General features: G+C 48.5%; 1 protein-coding gene, 1 long non-coding RNA gene and 1 pseudogene across 6 annotated transcripts in view; 2 read left to right on the forward strand and 1 right to left on the reverse strand.

Annotated features, from left to right (window-relative positions):
• TMEM51 (transmembrane protein 51) overlaps window positions 1-21,489 on the reverse strand; it is a 70,100-nt gene extending 48,611 nt beyond the window's left edge. The window contains exon 1 of one of the 4 annotated variants that reach the window (XM_055262437.1): window positions 21,271-21,489. The gene's annotated coding sequence lies outside the window, so the exon portion shown is untranslated. Of the gene's footprint in view, window positions 1-19,497; window positions 19,821-20,108; window positions 20,569-21,270 lie in introns of those variants that run through there. The other 3 variants (XM_055262439.2, XM_055262436.2, XM_055262438.2) reach the window with 3 other exon arrangements.
• LOC129472616 (uncharacterized) lies at window positions 636-9,530 on the forward strand. Of its 2 annotated transcripts, none has more exons than XR_010118779.1 (3): window positions 636-1,073; window positions 4,302-4,426; window positions 8,694-9,530. It is a non-coding gene; the product is annotated as an uncharacterized lncRNA (long non-coding RNA). The 2 variants fall into 2 exon arrangements; XR_010118778.1 differs by lacking the exon at window positions 8,694-9,530 and having other exon boundaries at window positions 636-835; window positions 939-1,073; window positions 4,302-5,709.
• A 152-nt stretch (window positions 21,490-21,641) lies between the features above and the next one.
• LOC129472611 (uncharacterized) overlaps window positions 21,642-27,678 on the forward strand; it is a 55,922-nt pseudogene continuing 49,885 nt past the window's right edge.

Consider the following 27,678-nt stretch of genomic DNA (forward strand, 5'->3'; position numbering starts at 1 on the left):
GTCACCATGCTCCACTAATTTTGGTATTTTTTCTTTTTTGCAGAAATGGAGTTTTGCCATGTTGCCCAGGCTGGTCTTGCACTCCTGGGCTTAAGCGATCCACCTGCCTCAGCCTCCCCAAGTGCTGGGATTACAGGTGTGAGCCACTGTACCTAGCCAGAGTCCACTTTCTTTTCCATACATCAGAAGTTCCCAACCTGGCTAGATATCTTAATCAGCTAGAGAGCTTGTTTGCAAATCTGATTCCTGAGTCCCACTGCTGAAGTCTCTGACTCAGCAGGCCTGGGCTGGGGCCTGGGAATCTATTTTTATTAAGTTTTCAGGTGATGATCTGAGCAAGGGTTTGCTGGGATGGACCACATCTGTTTCTGCTAGAAGGTCCTGTCAAGAGAGTCAGGGAACCCCCAGCAGAGCCCCAGAAACCACCTGTGGGCTCAAGGAGGTGGTTCCGCAGCAAGACCTGATTCATCAGCTGTGGTAGTTCCTGCTGTGCCGGCTTGGTTAAGCTGGAACTACTTTTCCCAGAATCCCCTTCTCTGACTGGTTCTAGGTTATAATTGGTCAAAAGAGGAATCTGTGGAAAGCTGGGAGATGGAAGTGAAGCAGCGGCCATTACACTTTAGAGGTCATGATGATTGGATGCGGTGAGAGACAGCCCTGTGGGTTCCAGCACATTTGCGCCTGCCCTCCATTCTGCATCCAGTTCTTTCTCCTGATTGCTGGTCCTGTTAACCAACAGCAGCCCAGGCCCAGCCCTGGACATTTGGCTGGGGATGGACTAGACAACGGCCGGCTGTAGACTCCTCCACCTGATTGCTCGTGTACCCAGGGCCAGGTGGTGATGCCCCTGGTCCCCGGCAACTCTTTCACCTTCCTTTCTGCTGCCCCCTTGTGAATGCATAAGATCTAATTCCTATAATAAACCCCTTATCCCATAGGTCATAGAAGTTTGGCTTCTCTCATCGACCCTGAAGGATGCCATCATCCACTCTGTCCTGCAAACCTTTTGATCTAAAACAGCGGTCTTCCAGACGTGGCCCATCATCAACAGCATCAGCGTCACCCAGGAGCTGGTTAGAAATGCAAGTCCTGGGGCCCCACTCAGACCTACTGAATCAGCAACTGGGGGTGGGAGATGTGGCGGGGGGGGTACCCAGCAATCTATGTTTTAACAAGCCCCCCACCCCAGAGGATTCTAACACAAGCTGAAGATGGAGAACCACTCATGCAAGCATTTAGAAAACCTGCCTCTAGGGAGGCCGAGGCGGGCAGATCACGAGGTCAGGAGATCGAGACCATCCTGGCTAACACGGTTAAACCCCGTCTCTACTAAAAATACAAAAAATTAGCCAGGCGTGGTGGCGGGCGCCTGTAGTCCCAGCTACTCAGGAGGCTGAGGCAGGAGAATGGCATGAACCCGGGAGGCGGAGCTTGCAGTGAGCCGAGATCACAACACTGCACTCCAGCCTGGGCGACAGAGTGAGACTGTCTCAAAAAAAAGAAAACCTGCCTCCATTTCTGTTTGGGATGATGTAGTAGTTCTGGAAAAAGACAGTGGTGATGGTTACACAGCACTTTAAATGTGCTTAATGTCCCTGAATTGTACACTTAAAAATGGTTAAAATAGGCCAGGTGTGGTGGTGACTCACGCCTATAATCCCAGCACTTTGGGAGCCTGAGGTGGGCAGATCACTTGAGCCTGGGAGTTTGATACCAGTCTGGGCAACATGGCAAAACCCTGTTTCTACCAAAAAATACAAAAATTAGCCGATGTGGTGACATGCGCCTGTGGTCTCAGCTACTTGGGAGGCTGAAGTGGGAGAATCACTTGAGCCCAGGAGGCAGAGGTTGCAGTGAGCCGAGATCATGCCACTATACTGTAGCCTGGGTGACACAGCAAGACCTTGTCTCAAATTTTAAAAAGGTTAAAATAGTTTACAAACAAACAAAAAAGCTTAGAAGCCATACACAAAAGGTCACATATTGTGTAATTCCATTTACATGCAATGTCCAGAAAGACAGAAAGCAGATAGGTGATTGCCAGCAGCAGGGGTTGGTGGGGGAGGGTAGAGATGGGGAGGGAATGCTTAACGGGTACGGGGTTTCTTTTTGGGGTGATGACAATGTTTTGGAACTAGATAGAGGGGGCAGTTGCACAACACTGTGAGTGTACAAGATACCACTAAATTGTTCATTTTAACATGGTTGATGTTATGCTCTGTGAATTTCTGGGGCTCGCCATTGTATCTCTGAGAGTTAGCATTCATTGAGATGCTATGCTAAGGCTTCACAAGCAGTGTCATTTCATCCTCACTCCAATCCTGGGAGGGTACCATTATTATTCTCCCCATTTAATGGATGTTGAACCCAGGCAGTCTAACTTCAGAATCCATGCTTTGAACCAAAATGTCATTATGCCCAGAACTGTGAGTTATTTCTTTGTGCAGAAGACAGAAATAAGACATCAGCCAAAGCTGCCCTGATCACACTTAAAAGCAGTATCCCGGGCCGGGCCTGGTAGCTCACGCCTGTAATCCAGCACTTTGGGAGGCCAAAATACAAAAATTAGCCGGGCATGGTGGCGCGCGCCTGTAATCCCAGCTACTCAGGAGGCTGAGGCAGGAGAATTGCTTGAAACTGGAAGGCGGAGGTTGCAGTGAGCCGAGACTCCATCTCAAAAAAAAAAAAAAGATTAAAAAAAAAAAAAAAAAAAAACAGCAGTATCCCAGTCACCTAGCTTTACCTTGCCCTGCAGCAGAGGGCCGGGGGAGAGGAGGGAAAGGAGGAAGTTGGCTTGCTCAGGGGTCCGTATTCCCAGGCATTCTGAGATAAAGCCCCACGACTCTCAGGTGTGCTTGGCTTGGATTTGGAAAGGACTTATTAGAATGGAAAGATTTTCAAAAATAATTATGACAGTAACACCTAAAAATGTATTGAACATGTACTGTTTTAAGTACTTTTATAGTTTAATCTTCAAAAAATCCTAAAACTATTCTCCCCATTTTGAGAAAGTGAGCCATGGCTCAAGGTCACCCAGATCATTAGGACCATTTGAACTTAAAGCTGTTACTCTAATACAAAGTCATACATGTTTCTCTGTGGGAAATTCAGAAAGTACAGGTTAGAAAAGAGAAGACAGGGAGAGAGGGAATAAAAATTACTTGTAATCCATTAGGAATAATCATTGGAAACATTATAGTAAATAGTCAAATTTTTATTCTTTGCATATGTTTTTGAAATAAAAAATGGGCAGCTTCATAATCTGCCTTTTTACATTAGGAAATTAGACTCATCTCTCTATGTCTTTCAGAGCCTTCTGTGTCATTGCCATTTTGAATGGCCATGTGGTGTTCCCCTTGTATAACCTTGTAGAAACTATAGGCTTTTATATGGGACACTTGGGTTGTTTCTACAAGAAGACATTTCAACTGGGAAAAAATGTTTTAATAAGGTTGCTGAAATGTCTCAAACTTCCTCCCTGCAATGAGCAGTAACATGGTGGAAGGGCGATCAGCTTTTGGGGGTTGATATTTGCTAATGAAAAGACCCAAGCACCAGGCAACATAGTCTCATGCACATTTATTTCAGAGGCAAACTTTTGGGGGGAAAAGGCTCTCATTTTTATGTGTTGAACCTGAAAATTCTCACCTGAAGACACAGTAAAAAAAAAAAAAAAAAAAAAAAAGTCTCTCGATTTACCCATCTCACTCCTTAAAAAGAAGAGCTTGATTCCTTGGCAACAAGGAACAAATGTTCATCAGAATCCCAAGTTATCTCCCACTTCCCAGTTCTGAAGTTACAAGCTAGGTAGATCTAGTTAGATGCCAGTACTCTTGTTTCTCACCATAGCATCATAGTTTAGAATACAGCCTCTGGAATGAGACTGGCTGGGTTCAAATCCTGACTCCCTCACTTTCTAGCTGTGGGCCCTGTTAATAGTTCACTAAACCCTTGGAGAGGAAGTGATGAAGATAGAAGCCTGGGTCCCTGAATGACTGTGTGGAGCCAAGACCCCACCTTCCCACCCAATACATGAAAATGTAACTGAAGTGCCTTAAGTCCTTGAGATGTGGGGTAGTTTGCACCATAACTAGCATACTCCTGCCTCGGTTTCCCCAACATAGAACTGTTTTGAGCATCAAATGACTTAAGAGTGATGGGAAAGCTTAGTTGCTCCCCACTCCAACTCCAGATATTGACTCTAATAAGGATAGTCCCCAAACATCTGTAACTTTTATCATGAGCCGGATATGGCTCTGACTCCCAGGAATTCCCCTAAACTCTTCTTGAATATTTTTCAGCCTGAAGCCCTCTTGTGGGAAGCAAGTTTGTCTACTCCTTTCTGTGAGAAGTTCCCAGTCACTGGCTCACCCTGGGAGAGAGAGTACGCGTGTTCTAAAGCTACCAACAGACTTCCTCAGACGCGGTGAGTCAGTACAAACACACAGGCAAGGTTGAAGAACTCCATGGCCTTCCTCTCTCTTGGCTCAGCCAGGCACAGTTCCTCTTAGCCCAAGACAAAACTTAGCCTACGCTGTTAAATCAATGGTTCTACCAGCTTCCAATCATAAAACCAAGGGGCAATAATACATAAAATTGGAACTTATACATTCTGAGTTACAGCTAATTGCAGATGTATCCAAGCTCATTATACATTTATCTACCATTTGTCTGTAAAAGATTGCCTCTACAGTCCTTCCTTCCTTCTTTTCTTCCCCATTCCCCTTCTTCCTTTTGGTGCACAGACCCCTTTGAGAATCTGATGAAAGCTACTAACCTGCCACAGAAAAATGCAGAGATAGAATACTTGACAGAGAATGCTTGACAGACAATTTAAGGTGGTTGGTGGGTCCTTAAAGGTGATTGAGGACCCTCATAGGAGTAATTACAAGTTTGAAATTACCCAACAATTTCATAATGATCCTGACCACTATAATACTTTATCGCTTTGATGATCAGGCATCATTATATGCAGAGACAATTTCTAGAAGTATATACAAGAAATTGCAGATGGTGGCTACCTCTCATATAAGGGAATGGGAGCCTGGAATGAGAGGGAGATGCGTATTTTTTCATTGGACATCCTTTTACACCGTTTGATTTTTTTATACCATGTGCATATATTAGTTTCCTAATTAAAGAAAAAGAATTAATGAAAAAGTTACTTAAGAACTATCACTACTCATTGTCATTTCCATGCCTGTGATATGGGAAAGGGAGAGTCATCAATGGGGAGGCGGTCAACCGCCTACCTAGCAGGGTGAAACCCGCATCAGCTGGCAAAGTGAAAGCATCACTCCAGAAAAGACAGATGGTTTCACCGGGTCTTCAGCATAGGTCATTGAAGTTCCAAATGGGAGGGGAGGATATTATCAATGTTTCATTAGGTCCCTGCATAGCCCTGGTGCTGGCTGGAGGAACTGGCCCAAACCTCCCAAGTTTGGTCATTTCATATAAAGATAAACATACACTCACATACAAACTCAGTAATTCCACTCCTAGGTATTTCCCCAGGAGAAGTGAAAACATATGTTGATACTAAAACCTCTGAATGTTTATAGCAGCTTTAATCATAATCACCAAAAAGTAGACACAATCCAAATATCCTTTTAACAGGTGAAGGGATAAGTAAACTGTGGTCCTGCACGTTCATACCATGGAATAAATGCATAAATGCAGTGTGGGGAAATCTCAAATGTATTTTTTTTTTTTTTTGAGACAGAGTCTTGCTCTATCGCCCAGGCTGGAGTGCAGTGGCGTGATCTCGGCTCACTGCAAGCTGAGCCTCCCGGGTTCATGCCATTCTCCTGCCTCAGCCTCCCGAGTAGCTGGGACTACAGGCGCCTGCCACCACGCCCAGCTAATTTTTTGTATTTTTAGTAGAGACGAGGTTTAACTGTGTTAGCCAGGATGGTCTTGATCTCCTGACCTCGTGATCTGCCCGCCTCGGCCTCCCAAAGTGCTGGGATTACAGGTGTGAGCCACCGCACCCGGCCATCTCAAATGTATTCTACTGAGTAGAAGCAGCCAGACTCCAAAGGCACCATACTGTATGATTCTATTTACGTAACATCCTGGAAAGGGCAAAACTATAACCACAGAAAAAAGATCAGTGGCTGCTGGGGGGTGGAGACACGAGAGACTACAAAGAAGCAGCAGGAGAGAATTTTGGGGGGTGATTGAACTTTGCTACATCTTGATTGTGGTGGTGGTTACATGACTGCCTGTGTTTGTCAAAACTCATCGAAATGTGTTCAAATTGAAAATTACATATATGTATATAAAATATAATGATGGGCGAGTATTTTCTTTTTTTCTTTCTTTTTTGAGATAGTCTCACTCTGTCATCCAGACTAGAGTGTAGTGCTCTGATCTTGGCTCACTGCAACCTCCGCCTCCTGGGTTCAAGGGCTTCTCCTGCCTCAGCCTCCCGAGTATCTGGGATTACAGGCACCTGCCACCACGCCCAGCTAATTTTGTATTTTTAGTAGAGATGAGGTTTCACCATGTTGGCCTCAAATTCCTGACCTCAAGTGATCCACCCGCCTCGGCCTCCCAAAGTGCTGGGATTACAGTGTGAGCCACCGCGCCCAGCCTTGGATGAGTATTTTCTCACAGTTGCCTATGAGTCGGCTGCTGTGGCTTCCACCATGCTCCTATCTCAGCTTCCTAAGTCTAAGAAGGGAGGCCCAGATACTCGAAATTTGAAGGGTAAACCAACCACCAGGAGTGGAGCTGATGTCTTCAAAGCTCTCTACAGTTCCCAAAGCACCTTGCCTGGCAGTAATCCCTGTGGGATGCATAACTAGACTATGGGTCTTCAGCACAGGTCATTAAAGTTCCAAATGGGAGGAGAAGGTGTTATCAATAACAGTTTTGTTATGAAAACAATGCTTGTTTAACAAATAAAAATTAGTTAAATATAGATTAGCAGAAAGAATATCGAAACCCCCCATGGCTACCCCCATCCATAACTGCTGATAAATATCTATGATGGTCTCCATGCTTTCTTGTGTGCTGTGTAAGCAAAATACTTTTTTGTTTTTTACAAAAATGGGATATTGCTGCAATACGTTTTATAGCCCTAACTATTTTTTCGAGACAAAATCTCACTCTGTCACCCAGGCTGGAGTGCAGTGGTGCAATCTCGGCTCACCGCAACCTCCACCTCCCAGTATAACCTTAATTTTGAAAAATTTGATGTATAATGAACAATCTTTCATATCATCAGTATTCATCAACACTGGAATTTTTAGTGGTTGAGGACCACTTCAGTATATGAAAGAGCTGCAATTTATATCACCAATTCCCTGTTGCTGCAAGTATATTTGATTTTTAGTTTTATTGCTATTATAAAAAATACTGTTGAAATTAACTCCGTATACAACCATAAATTGTTACCTCGGGATAAAATCTTGGTATTGAAGATATTAATAACAAGGTTAAAATCTTGGAATTAAAAGTGTTTTAAAGCTAAATGCTTTAAAGCTTTCGACCTGCATTTTCAGACTGTTCTCCAGTTTACGCTTCTACGCTGAGCTCCTGAAAGCACTACCTCCCAGTTAGCATTATGTAAATTAAAATTTTAAAACTTTTAAAACATTTTAGATTTCCTGTGTGAAAGATGGCATTGTTTTAATTGGCATTTCCTTTAATACAATGAGGCTGAATACTGATTTTTTCCCATGTACTAATTGGCCACCAGCATTTCTTCTTCTTTTTTTTGAGACAGGGTCACCCAGGCTAGACTGCAGTGGCATAGTCACGGCTCACTGTAGCCTCTACCTCCTGGGCTTATGTAATCCTCCCACCTCAGCCTCCCAAGTAGCTGAGACTACAGGTGCATGCCATTATGCCCAACTAATTTTGTTCATTTTTTATAGATACGAGGTCTCACCATGTTGCCCCGGCTGATCTCAAACTCCTGGGCTCAAGCTATCCTCTCGCCTCAGCCTCCCAAAACGTTGGGATTGCAGGTGTCAGCCACTGTGCCCGGCCTCAGCATTTCTTCTTTAGCCCATTTCTCAACTAGGGCATTCAGCTTTTCCTTACTAACTAGAAAAGCAGGCTGGGCATGGTGGCTCATGCCTGTAATCCCAGCACTTTGGGAGGCTGAGGCAGACAGATCACAAGGTCAAGACCATCCTGGCTAACATGGTGAAACCTCGTCTCTACTACAAATACAAAAATTAGCTGGGTGTGGTGGCGTGCACCTGTAGTCCCAGCTACTCGGGAGGCTGAGGCAGAAGAATCGCTCGAACCCGGGAGGCGGAGGTTGCTGTGAGCCGAGATTGTGCCACTGCACTCCGGCTGGGCGACAGAGCGAGACTCCATCTCAAAAAAAAAAAAAGCAAAACAAAAAAAAGCAAAGCTCCTGCATGTATTCAGAACACAACCCCTTGTCTGTTCTGTGTTACAAATATTGTCCCTAGTTTATCATTTGATATATCAAAGTTTTTAAATTTTAGAAGCCTAATCTAAAAATCATTTTCAATAATCTTTTATAATGTTGCCTTTCACTCTCATGTTAAAGAACACCCTTCCAAAAAGGGGCTGTAGTAACTTTACAGCGGAGAAACGTGGCAGACACCACCTTAACCAAGTGACCAAGGCTGATGTCATCAATAAGAAGTTACACTGATATTATTTCCATCCTAACATGATTCAGTGAGAAGCACACTTCACTTTTGTAGGATTCTTTCCCAAAACCCAAAGGCCCAGTCCAGTCACGAGAAGACATCAGGCAAACCCAAATTCAGGGAAGTTCTACAAAACACTAACCAGTACTCTTCAAAGCTCTCAAGGTCATGAAATTTAAGAAAAGACTGAGACAGTGTCACAGTTCAGAAGATACTAAGGAGATAAGATGACCAAATGCAATGTGGCATCTTGAATTGGATCCTGGAGAATAAAAATGCAGTGGGAAATCCGGCGAAATCAAAACAAAGTCTGTAGCTTAGTTAGTTGTGATGTCGATTTCTTAGCTTCGATAAGTATAGTACGGTTATGTAAGATGCCAACATTAGACCGGGCGTGGTGGCTCATGCCTGTAATCCCAGCACTTTGGGAGGCCAAGGTGGGTGGATCACCTGAGGTAAGGAGTTCAAGACCAGCCTGGCCAACATGGTGAAACCCTGTCTCTACTAAAAATACAAAAATTAGCCAGGCATGGTGGCGCATGCCTGTAATCCCAGCTACTCGGGAGGCTGAGGCAGGAGAATAGCTTGACCCCAGGAGGTGGAGGTTGCAGTGAGCCGGGATCACGCCACTGTACTCCAGCCTGGGTAACAGAGTGAGACTCTGTCCCCTTCCAAAAAAAAAAAAAAAAAAGCAACATTAGGGGAAGTTGGGTGAAGGGAAGACAAAAATGCCTCATATTACCTTTGCGACTTTTCTATAAATCTAAAATTATTCTAAAATTAAACAAAAATTTATTTAAAGAGTCTTGGCTAGGACCATCTCTGGACAGATTAAAAACAAAATGTGTTTCTAATTTTGTTGCTATTATTGCAAAAAATAACAGTCTCGAAACTAACTCCTTATACTCATCAATTGTTTTCTTAGGATAAACTTCTGGAATTGAAATTATGGTGTTTTCTAAAGCCTCTAGGCAGTCTAGAAAGAAAAGCAGAAAGAACAGGAAGGAAAAAAGCCACCAAAGTTCCTGGCTTTGAACAGGGGTACGAGGTAGGTGGGGGTGGAAAGTAGTTCCTTGTGACTGATGCAGTTGGAGTGGGGGTAAGGCAGCAGTAATAGGTCTGGAAAGATTAACCGAAGCTGACTCTAAGAAGTCCGGGCTTTATAGTGTTGAAAGTTAAAGAGCTTAGCCTCAGCTTGATCCTGCAAGCATAGGGAAGTGGCAAAGATTTCAGATCAGTGCATTTGACATGTTATGATTTGTTATTTTACTTGTTGGTTTCCTGCTTGACTGACTCCTCCCTGCTGCCTAATAAGGTGTAAGCTCCAAGAGGGCAGGAACTGAGCCTGTCTTAGACAATGTTTTCCCCCAAAGCCTGGAAGAACACCTGGTCTGTAGAGAGAACGCAATGATACGGCCGAATGACTGAGTCTTGTTTTCAAAATACTCCCCGCCCCACCAACTTTTTAGTGTGATAAAATGCACATAACATAAAGTTGACTATCTTAACCATTTTTCCATGAACAGTTCAGTGGCATTAAGTACATTCATACTGCTGCGCAACCATCACCATCATGCATTCACAGAACGCTTTCATTTTACAAAACTGAAACTCCTTACCCATTAAATCCTAACTCCCCATTCCCCTTCCCCCAGCCCCTGGCAACCGACATTCTACTTTCCACCTCTATGATGTCTAGATTCCTCATACAAGTAGAATCATATAGTATCTGTCTTTTTGTGACTGGCTTATTTCACTTAGCATGATGTCCTCAAGGTTCGTCCATGTTGCAGCATGGTGTCAGAATTTCCTTCCACATGGAGGCTGAATAATATTCCATTGTATGGATAGACCACATTGTGGGGAAAAGAGAGATCAGATTGTAACTGTGTCTGTGTAGAAAGAAGTAGACATAGGAGACTCCATTTTGTTCTGTACTAAGAGAAATTCTTCTGCCTTGAGCTGCTGTTAATCTATAACCTCACCCCCAACCCCATGCTCTCTGAAACATGTGCTGTCTCAACGCAGGGTTATATGGATTAAGGGCTGTGCAAGGTGTGCTTTGTTAAACAGATGCTTGAAGGCATCACCACTCCCTAATCTCAAGTACCCAGGGACACAAAAACTGCGGAAGGCCGCAGGGACCTCTGCCTAGGAAAGCCAGGTATTGTCCAAGGTTTCTCCCCATGTGATAGTCTGAAATATGGCCTCGTGGGAAGGCAAAGACCTGACCGTCGCCCAGCCCAACACCCGTAAAGGGTCTGTGTTGAGGAGGATTAGTACAAGAGGAAGGAATGCCTCTTTGCAGTTGAGACAAGAGGAAGGCATCTGTCTCCTGGCCATCCCTAGGCAATGGAATGTCTCGGTATAAAACTCGATTGTGTGTTCCATCTACTGAGATAGGAGAAAACCGCCTTAGGGCAGGAGGTGGGACATGCGGGCAGCCATACTGCTCTGTAAGGCATTGAGATGTTTATGTATATGCATATCTAAAGCACAGCACTTAATTCTTTACCTTGTTCATGATGCAGAGATCTTTGTTCAAGTGTTTATCTGCTGACCTTCTCTCCACTATTATCCTATGACCCTGCCACATCCCCCTCTCCGAGAAACACCCAAGAATGATCAATAAATACTAAGGGAATTCAGAGGCTGGCGGGATCCTCCATATGCTGAACGCTGGTCCCCTGGGCCCCCTTATTTCTTTCTCTGTACTTTGTGTCTTTTTTCTTTTCCAAGTCTCTCATCCCACCTAATGAGAAACACCCACAGGTGTGGAGGGGCAACCCACCCCTTCACCACATTTTGTTGATTCATTCATCCTTTGATGGATATTTGGGTTGTTTTCATATTTTAGCTATTATGAGTAATACTCATATAAACGGGTGTACAAATATCTCTCCAAAAACCTGTTTTCAATTCTTTTGAGTATTGATACAGTTTGGATATTGGTCCTCTCCAAATCTCATGTTGAAATTTGATCCCCAGGCTGGATGCGGTGGCCACGCCTGTAATCCCAACATTTTGGGAGGCCAAGGCAAGTGGATCACTTGAGGCCAGGAGTTCAAGACCATCCTGGCCAACATGGTGAAACCCCATCTCTACTAAAAATACAAATATTAGCTGCACATGGTGGCACATGCCTGTAATCCCAGCTACTCGGGAGGCTGAGGCATGAGAATCGCTTGAACCCAGGAGGCAGAGGTTGCAGTGAGCCAAGATTGTGCCACTGCACTCCAGTCTGGGCAACAGAGTAAGGCTCTGTCTCAAAAAAAGAAGACAAATTTGATCCCCAATGTTGGAGGTGGGGCCTAGTGGGTGTTTGGTTGTTGGGAGTGGATCCCTCTTGAATGGCTTGGTGCCCAAAGATCTGGTTGTTAAAAGAGTCTGCTCCCCACTTCTTCTCTCCTCTTCTCTCTCACCACATGACACCTGCTCTCCTTCTGCCCAAAGCCCTCACTAGAAGCAGATGCTGATGCCATGCTTCTTGTACAGCCTTGTATATCCATGGGCTAAATAAACCTCTTTCTTTTTTTGAGATGGAGTCTTGCTCTGTCGCTAGGCTGGAGTGCAGTGGCTCCATCTCGGCTCACTGCAACCTCCGCCTCCCTGGTTCAAGCGATTCTCCTGCCCCAGCCTCCTGAGTAGCTGGGACTACAGGTGCCTGCCACCACGCCTGGCTGATTTTTGTATTTTTAGTAAAGACGGGGTTTCACCATGTTGGCCAGGATGGTCTCGATCTCGTGATCTGCCCGCCTCGGTTTCCCAAAGTGCTGGGATTACAGGCGTAAGCCACTGCGCCTTGCCAATAAATCTCTTTTCTTTATAAATTACCCAATCTCAGGTATTTCTTTACAGCAACACAATGGCCTAAGACAAGTATGCACCCAGAAGTGAAACTGCTGGATCCTACAGTTATTCGATTTTAATTTTTTGAGAAAAATGACTTTTGTTTTTTTTGAGATGAGTCTCACTCTGTTGCCCAGGCTGGAGTGCAGTGGCACGATCTTGGTTCACTGAAACCTCTGCTTTCCAGGTTCAAGCGATTCTTGTGGTCAGCCTCCTGAGTAGCCGGGATTACAGGCACCTGCCACCACACCCGGGTAATTTTTCTATTTTTAGTAGATATGGGGTTTCACCATGTTGGCCAGGCTAGTCATGAACTCCTGACCTCAAGCAATCCACCTGCCTTGGCCTCCCAAAGTGCTGGGATTACAGGTGTGAGCCACCATGCCCAGCCCCCAAAATGACTTCTAAGAAGAAACTATATAAAATACTTTTTCCACCTCTGCCTTCAGCATCTGCCCTGAGTTCAGCGTTTCTACACTCAGTATCGGCCTGTGTTAACAAAGCTCTTTTACACCTTGAGGCCTTTGCACAGGCAGTTGCCTCCACCAGGAAGACCTATGGCGGCGGCGGCTGCACCTGCCCTCCCTGCTCCCCATTTCAGCTCAGACTGCACTCTTTCTGAAAATCCTTCCTGACTCTCCAAGTTTGGGTTAAGCCTCCTCCTTCACGGGCTGTGCTTCCTCATCTTTATTCACATGTTGTTAACGTACAATCCCTGCTGCCTCCCGTGGGGGATCAGCTCCATCGGGGCGGAAGGCAGGGGCTGACTCTCCCTTGTTCCTGGGCTCAGTGCCTGGCACACCATATGTATCAGGAGATTTGTTTAAAGTGATGGCGCCTGTGTTTAGCTACAGGCAATTTCCCCCAAAAGAAGAGAATTTGCATCTGTCACTGTTTGAAAACAATAATTACCCACAGGCAGTTCCAGTACCTAACTGCTTCTCTCCAAATTGCAGGCAGTTTTAATGAAGCTGTATGTGAGGTCTCTTATAGTAACTGAAGAAAGTTTGAGTGTTTGTTTTGTTTTTTAAAATCATGTTCTGGCTGGGTGTGGTGGCTCACGCCTGTAATCCTAGCACTTTGAGAGGCTGAGGCAGGTGGATCACTTGAGGTCAGGAGTTCAAGACCAGCTTGGCCAACATGGTGAAACCCTATCTCTACCAAAAATACAAAAATTGGCTGGGCGTGGTGGCATGCACCTGTAATCCCAGCTACTCTGGAGGCTGAGGCAAGAGAATCGCTTGAATCTAGGAGGCAGAGGTTGCAGTGAGCCAAGATTGCACCACTGCACTCCAGCCTGGGCAACAGAGTGAGACTCTGTCTCAAAATAAATAAATAAATAAAACAAAGTCATTTTCCCTCACCAAGTATCAACAAACCATGCCCCACACCCTAACCAGCATAGGAAAAGGTAAGAAGGTAAGGCAGGTAAATCCCATCCGCTTCTCTCCACCCCTCCCTAGACCAGATGTGAGGAGAAAAACACGGAAAAGACATAAAATTCTCCAAGATTTAGAGCCACCTAATTTTACCTGTTGAGTAGAGGAAATAGCAAAACCTCCTGGAGACATCTAGAACTGCACATCATGTGAGTCCACGATCTTAAAAAAAAGAACTTGCACCCTGTGGTGAGTTCTTGTTCTGCCAGGTTCTGCCAGGATTTGGTGACCCTGGGCTTATCATCTCAAAGGCCTCTCAGGCCAGGGGATGGGCCTGGGAAGCTTCCCTTGGTGAAGCTCTGGCGACATTAAAAAAAGAAGGCTAGGTGTGGTGGTTCATGCCTAGGCCGAGGCAGGCGGATCATGAGGTCAAGAGATCGAGACCATCCTGGCCAACGTGGTGAAATCCCATCTCTACTAAAAATACAAAAATGAGCTGGGTGTGGTGGCACATGCCTGTAGTCCCAGCTACTTGGGAGGCTGAGGTAGGAGAATCACTTGAACCTGGGAGGTGGAGGTTGCTGTGAGCCAAGATTGCACCACTGCACTCCAGCCTGGCAACAGAGCGAGACTCTGTCTCAAAAAACAAAACAAAACAAAACAAAAAAAAGAAATGCCAGAACAGGGTTATTAACTCTTCTTTGCTTGAAATGTGGTATTGAAAAAATTAATGCTTTGTGCATCTCAGCGATATAAATTGGGTTGTTGGCACGAGAGTGACAGGCTTTAGGATAAACATGAATTCCTAGTGCACACAACAGTGTGGCCTATAGGGGTCACAGGCTGCACCGTGAACGTGTGTTTTGAGTCTCTCATTTGTGGAGGGGTCAACAAGGGTTCACATTTGCAGATTCTCCTCAATGTGAGGCCTGAGTGCCACCTCCCCCCGCAGCAAAGGCCCCAGCCTCTCTGTTTTGTGGCCTCAGCTTCTTCTTCTAAGAATTGAGGCTAGACGAACAATGGCTTCCAACTTTCTGTTTTATTTTTAAAGTCACAGAGTTTTAAAAGTGGATGTTTTGTATCCTTAGCATAAGCCGAGCTTCCTTCCTGTCGGCCCTGCCTCCACCACTCAGCTGTGTCCCTGCAAACCCCTGAGTTGCTTCTAGGACCCATCTAAGGTTTCCCAGGATCACAGTATAAAAACCAGTGAACCGGAGCTACATTGCCCAAGGTTCTTACCATGCAGTAGGAGATACGTTTTTACCTAGTGACTCAGTGCACATCCACAAACAGATAACTGAAAGTTTTACTAAGGAATATTTCTCGCGACAGGAAATGCATTCTATTTTCTAGTCCACTGTCTTCTACTTCACTTTTTAAAAGCCAGTAGAAAACCACTCAACGATGCTAAAATCCACTAATAAGTGGCTGTCCACAGTCTGTAAACATGAGCTTAGAAAATCTCCAAGATACGAGTACTTCCAGTACTGACGATTTATGGCATTAACAAAGCTGTGATCCTGGTAGACAGAGACAGAGACCCCACCCCATCCTGTCCCCAGGGTGGGGTGTCCTACATGAACCACCCGACTAGGAAACAAATTCTCTGCACATCTTTGCTATTGAAACACCTACTCTGCAAGAGCCAGGGTTTGGAGACAGCATGCCAAATACTGATTTTTTCTAGAGATCTGTGCTTGCCTAACCCCATGCCTAATCCCAGGGAGATTTGGGGCAAGGGGCAGTGATGGTGGGGTGGCAGCACTTGGATGGGTTAAAACAAACACAGCAAAAATAAATAAACACATAAAAGAAGAAACAAAGCTCTCTCCCTCCCTCTGTGTGAATTTGGGTCACACCCATCACGCCCAGATGGCCCATGGCTTCCATTTCTAAGAGTTCAGAGAGAATTGCTTTCCCAAACCCCACACTGATGCAGAAAAATGGCCCTCTGGACTCCCACAGTGGTGAATTGGAAATATCTTTGCACTTTGCACAGCGTCACAGGGTTTTGGCCAAGGGAATACCTGCTAGCCATCAAGGGGTGGAAGCACATGAGACCCACAGGTTAGATCCTGCGTGAAGTCACTCACATTATCACATGAAGATAACAGGCACTGTAATGACGAATTGAAGAACCAGGATATGGCTGGGCATAGTGGCTCTTGCCTGTAATCCCAGCACTTTGGGAGGCTGAGGTGGGAGGATCACTTGAGCCCAGGAGTTCAAGACTAACCTGGGCAACACACAGAGACCTTGTCTCTATTTTTTCAAAACCAACAACAACAAACCAGGACATGAAACAGCTCAGCAAACAAAAACCTGAATAAAACACCATAATATTGACAGTGGTCACCAGCCTTCACGATGTCATCTGCTCGTTTTTACAAGGAACACGTACTTCTTTTGTAATCTGTGGACGAAAACAACTTTAAAAGCCTGCCATCCAAAGACACATTATCAAGTCTGGCTAAGGGAGTGCCAGATAAATGCACTCACTAGCTCATGCCGTGGTGTTAATGCCAGTTTGAACAGACAGGACCTGGAGATGCGCAGACACACTCCTCAATGTGCACGCCTCATCTTTCAGGACCCTCGGCCCTTACTCATCCTGACCATGTCACCACGGATGCCACAAAAACACCTGGTAGTGTGAAGTGCAGAGAGAAAGGGAATCTTGGAGGGGGAGAGTGCTCTGTTTTGTTTTTCAAGAATCATCCTCAAAATCATTCGAAACAAACTCTGGAAACTCGGGTTCTGGTCCTGGCTGTGATCTCAGGCAAATCTCCTCTCCCCAGTTGTCAAATAAGCAGAGTGGATTTTCTGATGGCTAAGATCCCTCTGGCCCTGATATTCTAAGATCTAAAGCTACCAGCATTCAGGTTTAAGGGCTGCTAAGTCTGATAAATCCAGGGCAAGAGAGAATGTGGAGACTTTAGGTTGCTCCGCCCAAGTAAACACCACAGATAGAAGAAGGTGAGGACCAACCGTCAGTCTTGAGACAGGAGCTGAGGGGAGGAGTCGAAGGTCAGGGGAGCTCAGCAGAGACCCTCAGAGGGCTATCTCTGGTCAGCATCTTGGGGCTGTCTGGGAGGCACAGGGCTGTGCGGCCTGGTACTGGGAAACCAAACAGGTGGCTTGTTTCTTCCAAACAAATGGCCTGTTTCTTTCTCAGGAGCAAGAGCTCCCAGGAGGGGTGGCCATGGCAGCGAGGGCTCAATCCAGGGGACGGGAGAATAAAACATTGGCAGGGGAGGCTGTGCCACCTGTCCAGGCTGGGGAGGAGCTCAACTCTGTGAAGCTGCTTGAAAGACTGAGAGGTTGAGAAACCTGGGGCCCAAAATAGTCTTGGTCCCGAATGTGGCCAGGCCTCCTGGGTTAACGCAAAGGACCCTAGAAGGGAGTCAGGAGGGCTGGGTTGCAGTCCCAGTTCTGCTGCTGAACTGCTGTGTGTCCTTGGGTAAGTCCCATCCCCTCTCTGAGTTTTGTTGGTCAAATGAGAATGATGTCTCTGATAACCTGAAGGTCCCCCTCCACCTGAGACATTCTAGGACCTTCCTTTTCCCTCCAAGCAAAGGGAGACTTCATGAAGAAGGATATTCTCATAGCTTTCACTGCAAGAGGAGGATTCCTCCAAGCTTCAGAGCAGAAACAAAAGTAAAAGCAAAAGTCAGCAGCCCCCATACCACATCCCAAGTCAGAAGGCACCTGAGCTTCTGAAACTTTCCCAGCACCAAGGGAGACAATGCTTCTCTTTTGCATGCCTCCCATCTTAATATGGGGCTGAGGGAAGAGAATCCACACTAAAGCTCCTCACACTCTGGCCTCTTCCAGCCCAAGAAGTCTGAGGGGTTTACAGCCAGGCCTGCAGAGGGAGGGAGGAACATTGACCAGAAACACAACCTATTAAAACGGGAGCCCCAGAAGCTCCAGCTGGCCTCTGCCTCCAGCTTTCCCATCCCTCAGGCAGACAGACAAATTCCCAGGCTCGTGACATCTGGAGCCAGAGAGCCAGAGAGTCGCAGCTGGAGGGGCTTGGGTCCTGCCAATATTCCAGACACTCACTCACTACTTCTCTCTGGCAGAAGACCAGGCTGGCAGTTTGGGCCTCATGTAGAACCCCAGAATCTTACCCTTGACCAACAGTCATGAGTGAAGGCCACACATTACTCTCCGCTTCCTGTATGGGCCTCCCATCCAGCTCCCCCATTCATTCCCACTGCCCCCACCAACCCACAGGCCAGCCTCTCTCTCCTAGGAGTCTTCTCTAGGATCCTCGCCAACTTCCAGGCAGCCAGGATTATCTTCTTAACATATGGATGGGATCAGACGACTTCCCTGCTTAGAGAACTTGAATGAAAGGGACGTCTTTCTCCATGTTGTTCATCTTCGTTGAGCACCTAGAACAGTGCCTGGCCCACAGAAGGTGCTCAGCCAACGTATGTTGAATGATTCCAAGAAAGCCCCTACCTGTCCAGTCCAGCTCACTCCAGACCCTCCATTCCCTTTACTTTTCCACACCCTCCACTGCCTGAGCACCTTCCCCAGCCCAGCACACCCCAGGCACACTCCCGTCTCCGTGCCTTTGCCTGTGCTGTTCCGTCTGCCCAGACACCCTTCCTCCCCTGTTCCCTGGGGGGACTCCAGTTCCCTGATTAATATTCCAATACTCTTTTCTTAGCAGGACCTCCTGAGTTATTTCCTTTCTTCTGTTCTCATCTAAGCCCTGTGACGTAACTTACTATAGAGTACTTCATGTGCTAGGCATAAATACCCCACCTCGCCCTTGGAGATCATCATCCCATTTTACAGATGAAGAAACTGAGGCTCAGAGAGGTCAGGTCACACAGCCAGCAAGTGGTGTGGCCTGACTGTATCGCAAATTCTGCAACATTTGTCATGAGTATCCCTGACTCCCTCACTAGGCTGGGGGCTCCCTGAGGCTCCTCGGCTCTGGGTCACTGGGGCAGGCCCCAGACACCCCATCAGAGAGCTGTCAGCTCCGAAGCCATGAGGAACAGGTTCACCACTAGCCTCGTCTCTCTTTCTTTGGCCTTTTCTCCCAGTCTGGGGGTACCTCTCAACTGGTGGAGTGAGATATTTGGAGGGGCAGGGGCTCTGTCCCAATAGGTCAGGATCCTCATGTGACAGGTTTCTGGGGTGTGAAAGCTGTTCACGGTCCCAGGGCCAACAGTTCCCTAGACAAGCTGTTCTCCAGGTAACCCATTCAAAACGAAAGCCGGAAGCCGGCCTGTCCTAGAGGGGCAATCCTTCCACCAGCTGACTTACCTCCGCCTGTTCGGGTCCCGGCCCCGCCCACCTCGTCCCCGCCCACCCCACTCCGGCAGCGCCCGGGTTCCCAGCAGCCAGACCTCCCCTGCCGTTGGGAAGGACCTGCAGTCCCATGCACCGTCACAGGCACCTCGGAGCGCTGCGCAGGGCACCCCACGGGCTGCTCCTTGGGGAAACCGTGGGGGAGGGGCCAGGTCTCTCGCCCCGACCCCGGTTGGGAAAGAGACCATTATCCTGTAATGCAGACCAGGCGCGCCGGCCAAGCGCCCCCAGTTTGTGCGCTGATTTGAGATCTGATTTGTACTCTGCCCTCCCCTAGACCCGGTAACCTAACTTACCGCTGAGTGCTTGCTGGGTGCTGGGCATGAACGCCCCGCCGCACCCTGGGACGTTATCATGTCAATTTCACAGATGAAGAAACCGATGCGCTCAGGAAAGGACTCGAGTTTCAATCCACTTTGCTCACGCCCGATTCTTTACCCCCGTGTTTGCTTGTAGAGCGACACACACACACGCACGAATCTAAGTCCCTCAAAGGCCCCGACTTCCACAGAGTAAGGGATGTGCGAGCAAAGGGCCAAGGTGGTTTCCTGGGACCTACTGGGAAGTTCTCCTCCTAACCACGCGCTGAAAGCGCTTCTGGCGAAGCCAAGGGTTCGAAGCCCGCCGGGCGGAGAGCACCTGTCCCCGCCAACAGGGGGCCCCCAAGGCCAGCTGCCTTCCCCAGCCGAGGCCAGCTGGCCAGGCGCAGTGCCCGGGAGGCGGGAGTGTCCCGTACCGGCGGGGCGCGGCCGCAGAGGGTGCGGGGTGCGGAGTCCTCCTGGTGGTCGACTCCAGGCGGGAAGCGCTCGGCGGACAGACGGACCTCGGCCCCCTTACCCAGCCCTGAGGGGAACCCACAGCGCTCCGCGGGAAGCGGCGGGCGCAAGGCGCGGCGGCTCAGACTTACCCGGGAGGCGGCGGGTCCGGCTCCGTCTCGGCTGGGCGGCCCGGGGCTGGGGGCTTCGCGACCCCCGCGCCCCACCCGGGCGGCCTCCTCGGGGGGCGCCGCGATCTCTGGGCTGGGGTTCGGGGGATTCTCAGCCGAGGGAACGCGGTGGTGGAGAGGGCGCACTGCCCTCTCGGGGACCGGGTTGGGGACGCAGGAAGCGCGGCCTAGGAGCGCCGGCGTGCGGGAGGGAGGGACCGCGGGAAGCGGAGGGCGGTGCCGGCCGGGAGCGGCCTCCAGCCCGGAGAAGCACCGCCCACCGGCCGACCCTCCCTCCCGGCCCTCGGCACCACCCCTGGGCCCGAGGCGAGGTATAGCAGCTGAGCGGGGCGGGCACCCACTCCCCAGCGTAGGCCGCTGGAGCGCGCTGTGTGTGCCGGAGGCTGGACCTAAGTTCTCCCCAACCCTTGCCAGCCGAGTTGTATAAGAGGGGGTCGGGAGAAAATAGAGCCCTGATCCCCCCTCCTCCCTAGGGCCCAGAGAATCGGTGTGCATGCGTGTGCGCGCGCGCGCGTGTGACGGGTGGTGGTCGGGGAATGTCTCAAGCCAGAAGTCCCAGGTTTTAGGGGTTTAAGTGGAGCTGGGAGACCCGCTTCCCACCCACACCAGGCGCAGACGCCGAGGCACAGCTCCGCCAGCCGCCCTGCCTTTATCTGGCGGGACACTCGCCTCTCCTCCTTCCCGGGGAGGCCGCCGCCTCCCTCTCCCCCTTCTGCCCTGGGCTGGTTCCCAGCGAGGCGAGTGACGGGCACAAGTAGGGAAGGAGAAAGCCAGTTTTTAAAAACCGAGTCAGCTCACGCCCTCGGCCAGGGTCCCCACCCGATGCCTGGTCCCCAGGGCGCCCTCGGGATCGCACGCTTGAGTCCCGGCCCAGGTGGGGCTCATTCCGGGTTCTTGCGCGCGGGCAATGGATCTGGGCGCGCTGCACCGGAAGCCTGCCCTGCTGAGGGCTCATCCCCAGCTTTGCCGAGAACTTTCCCGGCGAGGCACCGGCTGGCGTTCTCCCAGCCTGCGAGTGGCAGGCGGGCAGCCAGTCTCTGCTCGGATCCATAGAGGCCCCGAGCTGCCGCCGAGTCCTGGCTCCGGGGAGTGCAAACCCGAAGTCGGCGCGGACGCCTCTTACCCGCGGCTCTGCCTCCGCCCCTTGGAGATTTGCCCTCGGAACCGCGTTGCTCTGGTGCCCGAACTAGGGTGGGCTGGTTTCAGTCAGACCGCCAAAAAACGTGGATTCTAAACACAGAGGGAAGAGCCACCTCCCATTCCCTCTGTCAACCTTAGATTTTTTTGAATTCCGAGAGAGGTCATGCCGGGGTCCCCTTCTTGGGTGAGCGTCCAGCCCTTTGAAGTTCAAACACTGAGAAGCCGATAGGCAGCTGGCAGGCGTCACAGGATCGAGCTGAGGACTGAAGGCGACTCCTAGCGGGAATCCACCGCCTCCAGACGAAAATAGGCTGCAATCAAGTTCACTTCCAAAGGCGGAATTCATGGGTACATATGGTGTCCACGTGTGTATACCTGCAGAGTTGTAACGTGCGGGCATTTCTCCCCCCGCCCCGCCATTCTGGCTTCTTGCACCCTAACAGCTCGACAGAACCTTGGCGTCCACAAAAAGGCAAGTTTGGGTCTGCCTTATGATTTGGGGTGGGAAGGCATTTGGGGAAACAGTCTCCGTGTCTATAACAGCAACTGCTATTCCTCACATCCTTGCTATGAACCAGGCGCGGGGTTACCACCCACATCCCCTGAACCATCTCATTTAATCCTCATAACCTGGGAGGTGGTTATTATTGGTTATGCCCACTTTATAGAAGAGAAAGCTGAGGCTTAAGGAGGTGAGGTCGTTTTGCCTAATGAAAACACAGCTGGGAAGTATCAGGATCTAGACCCAAGTTGATCCACTCCAGAGCTTCTGCTCTCCCTCCCATAGCATAATTCCTCCTCTCTGCCCATACTCTCCACCCTGAGAGAAGGTTCACCTTGCCTGGCCACCTGCAAATGCTGAACAAATATTTGTTGGGTGGATGAAAGCCCCAAATAATAACCCATGATTTTAGTCAATGGGGAGAACCCTTTGTGTAGGCAGGTACCTATGTTAATATGCTCCCATTTAAGAGCTGTGTGTATTCATCCCAGTTTAGACAATGCATGTGGGGACCTTCCCAGGCTCCAAAGGAGTGACAGGAAACAGTCACGTAGCTCTCAGATAAGACCAGGAATCTGGTTTTCATTTGAGTCTGCAAGATGGACTTTGGAGAGGCCGGGGGTGGGGGCGGGGGGTGATCATGTCAGAACAGCTGTCCCAGCTCCTAATCTGAAGGCAAAGAGCTGCTGTACTTTTCCATGCCAGGATCATCCCAGACCCGCCCCACTCTGTTGCAGACCCAACTGGGCAGGTCTTGTTTATCGCAGGATATCATCTTCAGAATGTTCCATTTAAGCAGGCTCACCCTGGCTGATCTGGGGAGAGACTGACGAAATTCTCAGGCAAAGCTGAGGCCCAGGCAAAACTGAAGAAGCTACCAAAGGAAACACGTCTCTCCTTATCCTCCTCTCCTCCAGGGCCCTCTCCCTCTACGTGGTTAGTTTCCCTGAATCTTCCCTACCATTTATTGAACCCTGTGTTTCACGTGCACTGCATACATTGTGCTATTTGGTTCTCAAAACAGCCCTAGAAGGAAGATTCTATTATTCTAGTTTTTCAGGTGAGGCTGTTAAGGCTCAGAGAAGTTAGGTACCTGGATCTGCTAGCAAGTGACAAAGTATTTGAATCTGGGGTCTTTGCAGGGCCCTTGCTCTAAATCACTAAGCTAGGAACCCCCTTCTGTGATAGGCAGAATAATGGCTGCCCAAAGATGTTCACAACCTGATCCCCAGAACTGGTTACTTTACATGGCAAAAGGGACTTTGCAGAGGGAGTCAAGTTAAGGATGTTGGGACAGGGAGGTTATCCTTGATTTTCCTGGTGGATCCAATGTTGTCAAAAAGTTTCCTACAAGAGGGAAGCGGGAGGGTCAGAGTTAGAGAGGGAGACGTGATGATAGAAGTAGAGATCAGAATGATACAGTTGCTGGACAAGGGTCAATAGCCAAGGAATGTGGGCAGCCTCTAGGAGCTAGAAAAGAAAAGGAATGGAGTCTCAGACAGAGCATCCAGAAGGAGCTCTTGGCATCCACAAAAAGGCAAGTTTGGATCTGCCTTATGATTTGGAGGTGGGAAGGCATTTGCAGATCTGTTTTGGACAGCTGACCTCCAGAACTGTAAGAAGATAGTTCATTGTGTTGTTCTAAGCCATGAAGTTTGGGACAATTTGTCACAGCAGTGGGAGGAAACTAATACATCCTACCAACTCAGTCACCTAGGCAGATGTTCACTTCACCTGCTTTTTTGGCTACTGTCCACTGTAAACTTCTGAAGAGGCACCATGATCTAGCCTACACCATGGATTTAGAAAGAGGGCAGGATTCCATCTCCTTTGTCTTTGGTTTCTGAATCCTCTGCCATTTGTGAGTTGTGTGACCTTGGGCAGATGTCTTGTCCTCTCTGAGCCTCAGTTTCCTCATGTGTCAAAAAAAATTATTAGCATTTCTATGCTAATAATACCTATTTTCCAGGACCAACTTGGGGATCAGGTGAACTAATATGTGACAAAGTACCCAGTGTGGCCTGAACATGAGTTGTTGGGAGCATTAGCCTGTCTAGTTCTGAAAGCCTGAATTCAAAGAGGAGAGGGTGCTGTTCTGAGAATTCCCGTGGCATTATATTTTTATTCTTTCTGGCTGAATGGGTAAATAATGACAGTGTTTTAAAATATTCAACCGTTCCTGGTCAGTGACCAAGACCCCAGTCTGTCATGCTACTGACTTTCCAGGCACATCCATGAAAGTGAGGCTGGAAAATCAGCTTCTGGAAATAGATCATCATGCAGAACAACTCACACATGTGCTCAGGAACAGAACGTCCAAGGGTGTTCATTGCTGATTAATTGTAACAGTGAAAAATGGTCACCAACCTCAATGCCCAGCACTAGGAGCTATGCTAAGTACATTGTGGCATAGACTCATGCTGGCACACTATGAAGTCACCAGAAAGAATGAGGTAGAGCTATCTGACATGGAAGAATGTCCAAGTTGTATCATTCACTGAGAAAGGCACTAAATATGATGATACTACACAAACCACTTTTTTTTATTTTTAATTTTTTTTGAGACAGAGTGTCTGTCACCTAGGCTGGAGTGCAGTGGTGCTATTTCAGTTCACTGCAACCTCCGACTCCTGGGTTCAAGCAATTTTCCTGCCTCAGCCTCTCGAGTAGCTGGGATTACAGGCATGCGCCACCACGCCCAGCTAATTTTTTGTATTTTTAGTAGAGACGTGGTTTCACCATGTTGGCCAGGCTGGTCTTGAACTCCTGACCTCAAGTGTTCCACCCGCCTCAGCCTCCAAAAGTGCTGGGATTACAGGCATGAGCCACCATGCCTGGCTCACAAATGGCTTTTTAAAAAGATGTAGACACACATATATATATTTGATTATGTGCAGAAAGACTGTGGGAGGAATCAAACCAAACAGGTTACCCTTAGAAACTGAGGGGTGTGTGTGTGTGTGTGCGTGTGCGTGTGTGTGTGTGTTGGGGAGGTAATTTTATTTTTCAGGGAGAATGTGTTAAAGTTGGCTGGGAACCACCTGTATTGTCCACCAGGAGCATATCCTCTTATTATCTGTCCCTGTATCCTCCCTTGCTTGCTGTGTTCTCTGCCATCTGTCACTCTTTACCCTTGCGTGGTTCTGAGCAGGTCAGTCTCTCTTCCCACTGACTTTTTTTTTGAGACAGGATCTTTCTCTGTCACCCAGGCTGGGGTGCAATGGTATAATCTCTGCCTTCTGCAGCCTCCACTTCCTGGACTCAAGTGATTCTTCCATCTCAGCCTCCTGAGTAGCTGGGACTACAGGCGTGTGCCACCACACTTGGCTAATTTTAAAATTTTTTTGTAGAGATGAGGGTCTTGCTCCGTTACCCAGGCTGGTCTCAAAATCCTGGGCTTAAGTGATGCGCCTGCCTTGGCCTCCCAAAGTGCTAGGACCACAGGTGTCAGCCACCGCACCCAGCGCCCACTTACTCTTAATGTGGGTTCATTTCTAAACCTGTGAGGAGCTGAGCAATGTCTCTGCTGTATGACTCTTGCCAAAGTCAGCAGTAAATCACGTATGTGCACTTTCAACCTGGCCTTTTCCTGAAACGGTGCACATTAGTCACCGGGAAGGGATGTGTCTTGCATGTAGGTTTCACTGGTGATATACTGGCCAAGCCCCACTGAAGGTTGAATCAGGTCTATGTGGCAGACAAATTGTGCTCACGTAGCGCAAAGCAAAATTGGATAGTTGAACCATTAGTTTAAGTAAAACAATTTTGTCCCATTTGCTGAAAAATGTTGATTCTGGAAATGTGTTTCTATCTGAGTTACCAGTGTAACTGAACCTGTGTAGACAGCCCAGAATGGAGCTTCTGAGGACATCATAGCATTAGGGTACAAGTTCTTGAGACACCTGAGAACAGCCAGCCAGCAATTCTACCTCCTTATCACCCCATCTCCTCTTGTGTTCCAGCTTGTAGAAACTTCCCTCTAAGCCTCAGCATGATTGCAGTTCATCTGGCTGCTTCCTAACTGGTGTCCTGCTCCCAAACCCTCCCCCTTTAATCCATTGTCTATATTGTAAAGTCAGCAATTCAGTGGATCCCCCTTGTCCCCTCATGCAGTCCAGCCTTCTCTGCAAGGACATGTGGGACTTCCTAAGGGAGTGGGCCCTTCTCATGAGCTCAGCCTCATTACTCATCATCCCTCGGGCTCCATGCTCTCTCATCTTCCCGTGGGTCTCTTTTTCATCAGCCAGCGATGAAACCTTTCCCAGAAGCTCCCAGTAAACTTCCTTGATACCTCCTTTGCCGGAACTGGGTCATATGCCTGTCACTGCCAAGGACCCTCAAAATGGGCGTAGACTCTCAGGATTCACCTGGAGTCACCTGGGGGTTGGGGAAGACACCTGAACCAAATGGAGGCTTTGACAACAGAAAGGATGCCAGTGGCTGTCAGAGGCCCCCAGCAGGTCCCTGCAGCAGGTAGCCTCAAGCCCAGGGAACCTGCCACGTCAGACTGGCACACACTGAAGCAGGAAAGCCAACTGCAGAAGAAGCAGGAGAAAGAAGCAACCTGGATTACTGCTGACCCTCCAGTTCTGTTTTTCCCAGGAATTTCCTTTCCTAATGAGTTTCTGTTTCTTGCAATAAAAGGACGCTAAGAGAGTCCCTTTGAAGCTTTGACAAGCAGCCGAGGAGTAATGCCAGAGGCCAGGCATGGGTGTCTTGACCCTCTGCTAGTTAACTAACTGCCCAAGGGCCCTGTGTGATGGGATTCCAAGGAAATCCACTCACCCCTTGGATAAGCCAGTGACAACAATAGTAGCAGCCAACCGTCATACAGTGCTGACCAGAGCCAGGCACTCTGCTACACACTGTATAAGGCCTGCTGCATTTGATCAGGTTCGTCACCACATGAGGAAGGTACTATATTTCCCCTTTTCACAGACGGGAAAACTGAAACAGAGAGGTTAAATGACCTGACCATGAACACCGAGCTGGCAAAGCTGGGGTCTGGGCATGGAACCAGGCTGCCTGGAGGCTGCGTTCTCGCAGCTTCTCTACCCTGGCTCTCATAGAACTGGTTGCTTGTGACACCCTTCAGATGGGACTCCTTGATCCAGGTTTGGAGAATGGATCCAAGTTTGGAGAATGGGTCCATGGGGACAGAGGGGCCCAAAGGGAGAAGCAATGACGGTACCTTCCACACCTGCCGTGGTCTTGGTTGCCCACGTACTCCGCCATGCTGCTGTAGTGTGATAATATTTCACTTGATGTAAGTCATTTTTCCTCCCTTCTGTTCTTCCCAGATGGTGGCTCTTCTTCCTTTAGGGGAAGCCTCATCCAGCAGAAAAGCAGAGATGCTTTTGAGTTTCAAGAACCAATACTTTGGCATTACAAGAGCCTGGGCTTTGAGTGTCAAAAGTAGAAGTCCCAGAGGCTTCTAGGAATAAAATTTGTATCATTAACAAGACATCTGGAAGACTGAGCAAGATGCAAAAGTCATTTCCCCATGATCGAGATGAGGTCAAGTGCCCTGGACCAGGGGTCTGGGCAGAGGATCTAAGGAGAGTGGATGAGCCACGATGATGTGGGGCTAGGGAGGTGGGTGGCACCCAAGCAGTGGTCCCACACTAGCTTCATAAGTGTGGCTTGCGGGAAAGCTCAGGAGAGCGCCTGCTCTTCCCCTCCCAAGGCACAGATGCAGTGGGAGAGGCAGTAATTGGCAGAGGGGTGACACAAACTTGCAGAGGTTTACCAAGCTCTGCCAACATCTCCTGTGTGCCCAAGCGGAGGGAGGAAGAAGCTGAGAGGAGGAGAAAGAAGCCAGGCACAGAGACTTCCAGGAGGCCTAGGCAGCTGCATCTGCCATCAGGAAGATGGAAGTGAGGCCAACAC

This window comes from Symphalangus syndactylus, chromosome 22, assembly GCF_028878055.3.
Source record: "Symphalangus syndactylus isolate Jambi chromosome 22, NHGRI_mSymSyn1-v2.1_pri, whole genome shotgun sequence".
Taxonomy (NCBI): Eukaryota; Metazoa; Chordata; class Mammalia; order Primates; family Hylobatidae; genus Symphalangus; species Symphalangus syndactylus.